Source organism: Triticum aestivum, chromosome 5B, assembly GCF_018294505.1.
Source record: "Triticum aestivum cultivar Chinese Spring chromosome 5B, IWGSC CS RefSeq v2.1, whole genome shotgun sequence".
Classification (NCBI taxonomy): domain Eukaryota; kingdom Viridiplantae; phylum Streptophyta; class Magnoliopsida; order Poales; family Poaceae; genus Triticum; species Triticum aestivum.
Window position 1 is genome coordinate 692,533,431 of NC_057807.1, and position 8,702 is coordinate 692,542,132.

The window sequence follows — 8,702 nt, forward strand, 5'->3', positions numbered from 1 at the left end:
TTTTGTTTTAGAAAAGTTTCATATTTGAAAACACTTTTTTTGTGTTTTTCTTACAAACTTTAATAGGAAAAAGAATTATCATAAAAGAAAATAAATAAGTAATTAGAATTTAGTTAAAAACATTAAAAGCAAAAAGAATTATCATAAAAGAAAATAAATAAGTAATTAGAATTTTGTTACAAACTTTAATAGCAAAAAGAATTATCATAAAAGAAAATAAATAAGTAATTAGAATTTTGTTACAAACTTTAATAGCAAAAGGAATTATCGTAAAAGAAAATATATAAGTACTTATTGTTGCTATTTATATTTTTTTCCAGTTTTTTTATTTTGTTTTCTGCATTATTTAGCCGTTGGTCCCGGTTCGAGCCACCAACCGGGACAAATGGTGGTGGGCCAGGAGCGAGGCCCATTTGTCCTGGTTCGTCCCACCAACCGGGACCAAAAGGTCCAGATGAACCGGGACCAATGGCCCACGTGGCCCGGCCGGCCCCCGGGGCTCACAAACCGGATCCAATGCCCCCATGGGTCCCGGTTCTTGACTGAAACGGGACTAATGGGCTGACCCGGCCTGGACCTTTGCCTCATTTTCTACTAGTGATCTAGACGTATTTTAGTTTTAGATACATCCGTTTTTATGCATTTATTCGACAAGTATTTCCAGACGGAGGGAGTATTATCTTATCTGGTTCCTTCTCAAGCTACACCTTCTTGCTCCTCACATTGTGTCAGCTTGGTGGCTTGGCCTGCCTCCTTCGATAATAGAGCTAGAGCCACACCAAAACAGGAAGCTATTGTCGCTGTGTAATAGGCATACAACAAGTGATCTTCCTGTACAAGGTTCTAAATCTCACCTTCTATCGAGTATATGGAAATTGTCTTTGTGATTTGCTTCATCTGTTAAAGGTTGACTTTAATATGTCTGTTTGTGATCGAAACTCCATTGTGCCAATCAAAAAAAGATATTAAACACAAATAAAATGACATGATTATTGTCTACTCACTAAATTCCTTCCACAAAAGTTAGATGTGCTGTTGGTGCCTTCACTGAATACTTAGTTGGTTAATTTCCTTCGACTCCCTTTGTTTCAGAACATTTCTCTATTGAGGAAACACGATTTTAGTTATTTTCTTTTCAATGAAAACAGTCTGGGAGATCTCTAGTTATGACAGTATTTTCTTTTCCCTTGGCCTGTCTCTGTCACTCAACCTTTTATTGTAATGATAGAAAAGGTTAGATGTCTGGTTATTTAGTATTAATTTTTCTAGTTTTTGTGCTCAATTAGCTTTTGCTTTGGACAAAACTAGTGGAACATAGGGAGTATCCCTCCATCCGGAATTACTTGTTGCATAAATGGATAAAATTGGATGTATCTAGAACTAAAATACATCTAGATACATCCATTTCTCCGACAAATATTTCTGGACGGTGGGAGTAGTACATAGCACCAAGTCAGACTGAATGATCCACTGCGCTCCAGTGCGTTGAAATATATACCCTGTTTTATTTGGACTACTATGTTGATGGTTCGAATCGGCCAGGGCTAATGGTCTCACTCATGCTTTTCGTCACACGAGCTGCTTAACCGACCTGATGAATTTTTTAACCAGACTGATTACCTGGTTAAACTTGTTTTGCATTACCCGATTTAAGGGGGGCTTGTATCTGTAGTTGGCTGATTAAATTGAGCTACATGGTAAGTTTTGAAATATTTTGCATCCTTGACAACTATTTACGAAGAGTCTACAATACCATGTAAAACCCCATGTATTTTTATGGAATGCACGACATGTCTTTTGTAAAATAAGTTAAATAACAGCAAAGTATTATAACTCATCATGAGTTCAGAACTTCATATAGAGGGAAAATGCTATAATTTGAATGGATGACTTGACCAAGTCTGCATCCTATATATATTTATTTTGAGTCTCCAATAGCCCACACCCAGTTTACCACCTAATTCTAGTGATACGACTGCCCATCAATGTCTTGTGTACAGGCGCAAGTTAAAAGTTCTATCCTGTATGTAAGTGACGGTTGCCAGTGTGATTCATTATTGTAGGCAACCAAGCTTGATCCTGAAGATGTAACCTTGCATTCGAATAGAAGCGTTTGCTGGATTAACTTGGGTGAAGGAGACAAGGCATTGGAGGCAGCTGAAATGTGCAGGATCATACGTCCTAATTGGACAAAGGCCTGTTACAGGCAAGGGGCTGCCCAAATATTTTTGAAGGTGATATAAAACTCCACAGTTTACAGCTACTCCTGCTGTGGCCAATCCCTTTTTATGCTCTAATGAGACTACAATCCATGTCTTCAGAACTATGAAAAGGCATGTGATGCATTTCAACATGGTCTGAAGTTGGACCCAACAAATGTTGAGATTGAGAATGCATTATGGTAACATACTTGTCCCCATCTCCGTGTCTATCTATGTCGGAAATCTTAGTGTAACGCTGCGTTTGGATGTTTGTATTGGAGGCCTCCGTATTGAATTGGTTTCAATTCCATTTCACTGAGGAAACTGTAATGGAGATGAATACAAATTCGCTTGTTTGGATGCTTGATGAATTGGCTGAGGGAATCTCATTGAAGTTTCAATACCAAATCATGTTTGGATGGCAAAGTACAGAATTGGATAGTGCTTTGTTCTATATGCATCAAATAAAAACTTGTACAACGTGTGACTATAGTTGAATGATTATATAGCAATAAAAATTAACAAATATTCTAGAAATTCATGACAACATCATATAATATTCACATAACAACAACAATTGTTATCTTACGTCTACGAAGTACAAACTGTAACACGTGGTGCATCCTCCAAGCTACACGCTGTAGTGAAATGACAGTTCTCCCAATTCATCTGGACTTGTACACTCAAAATCGCGAAATCCTCGAACAGCTCAGCTGCAATAAATAACACATTGGATTCAGACTTTCAGAGTCCTGCCTGGTGATGCTCGGGTTCTAGTCTCGTGCTTCAATGAAATTGACACGCAAATATCAAAGCTTGCAGGAGTAGGGAAAAGGGGCGGCCATGCGGATACGGCCGGAGATGCGCCGGCCAGAGAGATCCGACGGCGGCCGTGCAGGTCAGGGAAGGAGCGGCTGCAGGAGGATGGATGGATCTGATGGAGAGGAGGGACGTTGCAGGAGTAGGGAAAAGGGGCGGCGGCAGAGGGGCTTGAAGGGAGCCGCCGCCGGAGAGAGAAGGAGAAGGAGGGTCGGGGAATCGGGATGGATACCTGCGGCGGCGGCGGCGGCGCCGCTTCCTGAAGCTGGTCTCGCGCGAGGGAAGGACGCAGATCTCGGGCCGTCTGTCTCCAATCGTTTTCTTTTGTGGGACTTCCAATTCGACCCAAATCGGAGCCGAGGAGCTCTGTATCGCGGGAGGCCTGCGCGCGTGAGGGCGATTTCGCTTCTGTATTGGGCTCGTTTCAGTCCGGACATTTCCGTGTGCATCCAAACACCTGAATTGGTAGCTAGCAAATACCAAATCCATTTCAGAAGGTCCATTACAGACATCCAAACACAGCGTAAGCGTAAACCTCACTCAGAATTCCATTACTCATGTCTTGATAAATCATATAGAGCATCATACTGAAATGTGCATACGGTGAATATGTTGTGCATACCATTCAGTTCAATACACTAGTTTGATACTCCCTCAGTTCCTCCGATCACAATTATGTCATTTTGTTGGAATCAACCACGCTGTTGTGTCCTGTCCGGTACGGACTAGGAGCAGTCACCGATAGCGACTAGGTATTGTAATAGGCTAGCTTAGCTAATTTAAATACCTGGGTACCCCTACGATGTAATATCAGATCAAAATCAATACAAAGCAGAGGCACGTCAGGAGCCTTTTGGCCAACTCTCGCGTCCTTGTCTTGTTCGTCTACGTGGGTTCCTGAAGTATTCTGTACGCGGCCGTTCCAGCGAGCCGCCGCTAGCTTAAAGCTAATTAGCTAGCTTGGCGTACGGGAGTGTCTGCAGGAATCGATCCAGTAACTTTGGTTCAGCTTCGTACGTGCGCGTACCGTCGGAAAGAACTCGTCGGCTGATCGCGGCAAGTCGAGGCTTCGCCAACAATTGATATCTAGAGCAAGGTTGATCTTCTAGTAACGGAGGATCATGGTGGACGACGAGAAGAACAAGCAGTTGGCGGAGTACTCCGGTGCGGCTAAAGTATTTTCTGCTCCGGCGAGTTCATCGTACCCATGATTTGATCGCGAGAACTTCGGGGTCTGGAAGGCCCTCATGGAGTGTGGTCTCCGCGCCAACGAGCTATGGGACACGGTCGACCTAGGAGGCGACGCGTTCAAGAAGGAGGGAGCCGAGCATCGGAAGGATCGGCAGGCAGCGTCAGCGGTTTACTCGGTGATGCCGATGGATGTCCTTCAACACCTGATCGCCAAAGAAACGGCGAAGGAAGCATGGGATACCTTGAAGCTCATGTTCGAGGGACACACCCGCGTCAAGCAAGCCAATCTCCAAACTCTCCTAAGGAACTATGAGACTTTGGTCATGGGCGACAATGAGTCCGTGGATGCGTTCGCTTCACGGGTGGCTACTCTCGTCAATCGGATCCGCGCGCTTGGTGAAAACCTCACGGAGACCTCGGTTGTCCGGCGGTTCTTGCGCGCAGCCCCTCCCCGATACCTGCAAATTGTCACGGCGATCAAGCAGTGCATCGATCTCGAGACTCTCTCCATCGACGATCTCGTCGGACGCTATAAGGCTCACGACGAGCGTATGCGGTACAGCCTCGGGGATGGGAGGAACGATGAGAATGTCATGCTCACACGGGCTCAGTGGGTGGCACTGGACTCAAGGAGAGGAGGCGAGGGCTCTAGCAGCAACACTCGCCAAGATCGTGCGCTAAAAGAACAAAGTAAGAAGAACGCCGGCGACGGTGCTCCGAAGAAGAAGAAGTTCGACAAACGCAAGATCAAGTGTCACAACTGTGGCATCATGGGGCACTTCAAGTCGGAGTGCAAGAAACCACCAAAGGAGAAAGCTCTCATGGCCAAAGGAGGCGATGATGGAGACATGATGCTCATGGTCGAAGTATGCGAGCTAACGGACGAAGATAGTCCAGCTCCAAAGGCACTACAGAAGTTGTCACGCTCATAGAGGAGGCAGTTTATCTTCACGATAAAAAGAGGATGAACACATCAAGGCACGTGTGGTACCTCGACATGGGCGCTAGCAACCACATGACCGGCGACAAGGACCAGTTTTCTGAGCTCAGTGTTTCGGTGGGAGGCATGGTTCGGTTCGGTGACAGACGGACCGTTGACATCACAGGGCGAGGTACTGTCATGTTTGAGTTAAAGAATGGCGGTCACAAAGTACTCACAGATGTGTACTATATTCCCAAGCTAAAGAGTAGCATCATAAGTCTTGGCCAGCTCGAGGAGTGTGGTTGCAAGATTGTACTCGAAGATGGCTTTCTATGGGGGTATGATCGTCAGAGGATGTTGATTATGAAGGTGCAGAGGTCACCGATCAGGCTCTACGTCCTCAACTTGGATCGTGTGGATCCGGTATGTCTCTTGTCAAGCATGGATGACTCGGCATGGAAGTGGCACGCACGCTACGGTCATCTAAATTTCCAGGCTCTTCGGCAACTTGGACAAAAGGAGATGGTACGTGGTCTACCGTGCATCAATCTTGTCGACCAAGTGTGCGACGGTTGTCTCATTGGGAAACAAAGGCGAGCCCATTCCCAAGAGAGGGAAACTTTAGAGCGAGTAAAGCTCTTGAGTTGGTCCAGGAGACTTGTGCGGACCGATTACACCGGCCACCCCTGCCGAAAACAGATACTTCTTGCTTGTTGTCGACGACTTCAGCAGATTCATGTGGATCGTGTTGTTGAAGACAAAGGACCAAGCTTTGCAAGCCTTCAGGATAATAAAGATGGTGACTGAAGTAGAATCTGAAGCCAAGCTGAAGGCCCTACGTACCGATCAGGGGGGGGGGGGTGAGTTCAAGTCTCGTGCATTCACGGAATTTTGCGAAGCTCAAGGGATCAAGAGGTATCTTACGACACCATATTCACCGCAGCAAAACGGTGTTGTGGAACGGAGGAACCAAACCGTCATGGCGATGGCACGAAGCATGTTGAAGAGTAAAGGCATGCCGGACAAGTTTTGGGGTGAGGCGGTCAATATAGCCGTTTATTTGCTGAACCGGGCTCCAACCAAGAGTGTGGTTGGGATAACGCCGTATGAAGCATGGTACGGACACAAGCCTACGGTTGATCATCTTCGTACTTTCGGGTGCGTAGCGCATGTGAAGACAGTGACCGGGCGTACTAGCAAATTGACGGATCGGAGTACTCCAATGGTGTTGGTTGGCTATGAAAAGGGTACGAAGGCATTACCGTGCGTGCAACCCTTCGACTAATAAGGTGGTTGTGACGCGTGATGTGATCTTTGAAGAAGCAAGGTCATGAAATTGGAACTCTACCGAGCCGGTATACCCGACGTCCGATGAAATTTTCAATATCGTTTACGACGAATCCGAGCATGCAGGAAATTTTGATCAACCAGCAAACCCTTCGGGACAGAGCGATGCTCCGAACGGAGGCGGCACAGGAGACGCGCCAGCTACTCCCGCTGCGTCACACGCTCACGCGCGAGAAGTAACGGATGGTGCGCCCGATGACACGCCAGGCAGTGCGGGCTGCTGTGCGCTCGATCTGGTGACTCAGGTACGCGTGGAGGCGCTGGGCGAAGCACAGCAGGAGGCTCTCCCCCTCAAAACCCAGGTGGCTCGTCTACTAGGCTGGGAAGCCCACGTAGTGTGGAGGTTGGCCCCAAAAGCCACCCACGTGATGGTGAAGAAACACCAGTTGTGGCTGGTTCGCCCACTGTACGTGCAGGAAAAGCACGGCCAGCTACGTCTAGTTCGTCCAGTGGACACGCGGCCAGCTCGGAAGAGCCTCAATCGCCAGAAATCGGAAGTGAGGCAGCTTCAGAGGATAGTTCTTCGTCTTCGAATGAACAGGAGACGGGGGAACGTCCGCCGACACCAGTACGTCTTCGACCAGTGGTGGATTTATATCCAAAGGAAGCACTTCCAAAAGCAAATCCTGTGAAAATTAACGGAAGAGGATGGCGGTGTCTGCTTAGCGTCGAGGAACCGAAGAAATTTGAAGATGCAAACACGGAGGAGTGTTGGCGTCGTGGTATGGACGAGGAGTTGGGATCGATCCAAGACAACAAAACATGGGAGCTCGTGGATCCACCCAACGACCATAAAATCATAGGGCTCAAGTGGGTGTATAAAGTCAAGAAAGATGCCGAAGAAAACTTGGTGAAGCATAAGGCAAGGCTCGTAGCCAAAGGATACGTGCAAGAGTAAGTTGTAGACTTTGAGGAAGTGTTCGCTCCCGTCACAAGGATGAAATCGGTGAGGCTAGTTATAGCTCTCGCGGCTCAAGAATCTTGGAGGCTACATCACATGAATGTAAAATCCGCTTTTTTGAACAGGGAGTTGAAAGAAGAAGTATATGTGAAGCAACCACCGGGTTACATCAAAAGGGGAGAGGAACACAAGGTGTTGAAACAACACAAGGCATTGTACGGGCTATGCCAAGCTTCTCGGGCATGGAACATCAAGCTTGATCGTACACTAGTTTCTCTTGGTTTTGAGAAGAGTCCACTGGAACATGCTATGTACAAGCGAGGTAAAGGCAAGGATCGTCTCCTAGTGGGCATCTATGTTGATGATCTCTTGATAACTGGAGCAGATGAGGAGGAGATTGCTAGATTCAAGCTACAAATGAAGGAGCTTTTCAAGATGAGTGATCTAGGGCTCTTGACTTACTATCTCGGGATCGAGGTACATCAAAAGCCGGAGGGAATCACACTCTGCCAGGAGGCATATGCAAAGAAGATTCTTGAAAGCTGTAGCATGGAGGACTGCAATCCAAGTCATGTTCCAATGGAGCCTCGACTTAAACTTAGCAAGAAGAGGCAAACACCCGCGGTTGATGCAACGGAGTATATAAGTGTGGTCGGAAACCTAAGGTATCTTGTGAATACACGACCAGACTTGGCCTATTCCGTTGGCGTAGTGAGTCGCTTCATGGAAGCACCCACGACAGAACATTGGGCAACTGTGAAACAAATACTCAGGTACATCAAAGGGACAACTAACTTCGGTTGTGTCTATTTGAGAGAGAAGCGGAAGGAGATGGTGGAGCTACTTGGCTACAGTGATAGGGACTTGACAGGAGATATTGACGATCGTAAAAGTACCTCGGGCATGGCATATTTCTTGGGAAGAAGCATAGTGAGTTGGCTGTCACAAAAGCAGAAGGTGGTCGCATTATCATCCTGTGAAGCGGAGTATATTGCAGCTGCAACCGCGGCGGGTCAAGGTGTGTGGCTAGAAAGGTTACTCAGTGACCTCACTGACAAGGAACCGAAAGGAGTGGTGCTCTACGTTGACAACAAGTCCACGATTGCTCTATGTAAGAACCCAGTGCATCATGATAGAAGTAAGCACATTGATATAAGGTATCACTACATACGAGATTGCGTGGAAGAAGGCAAGGTTGAAGTCAACTACATTTGCACCGACGACTAGCTTGCAGATATCCTGACCAAGTCTTTGGGACGACAGAAGTTCACGGAGATGCGGGGAAGGATCGGCGTCCAAGCTGTGAAGTGAGGACATCGTG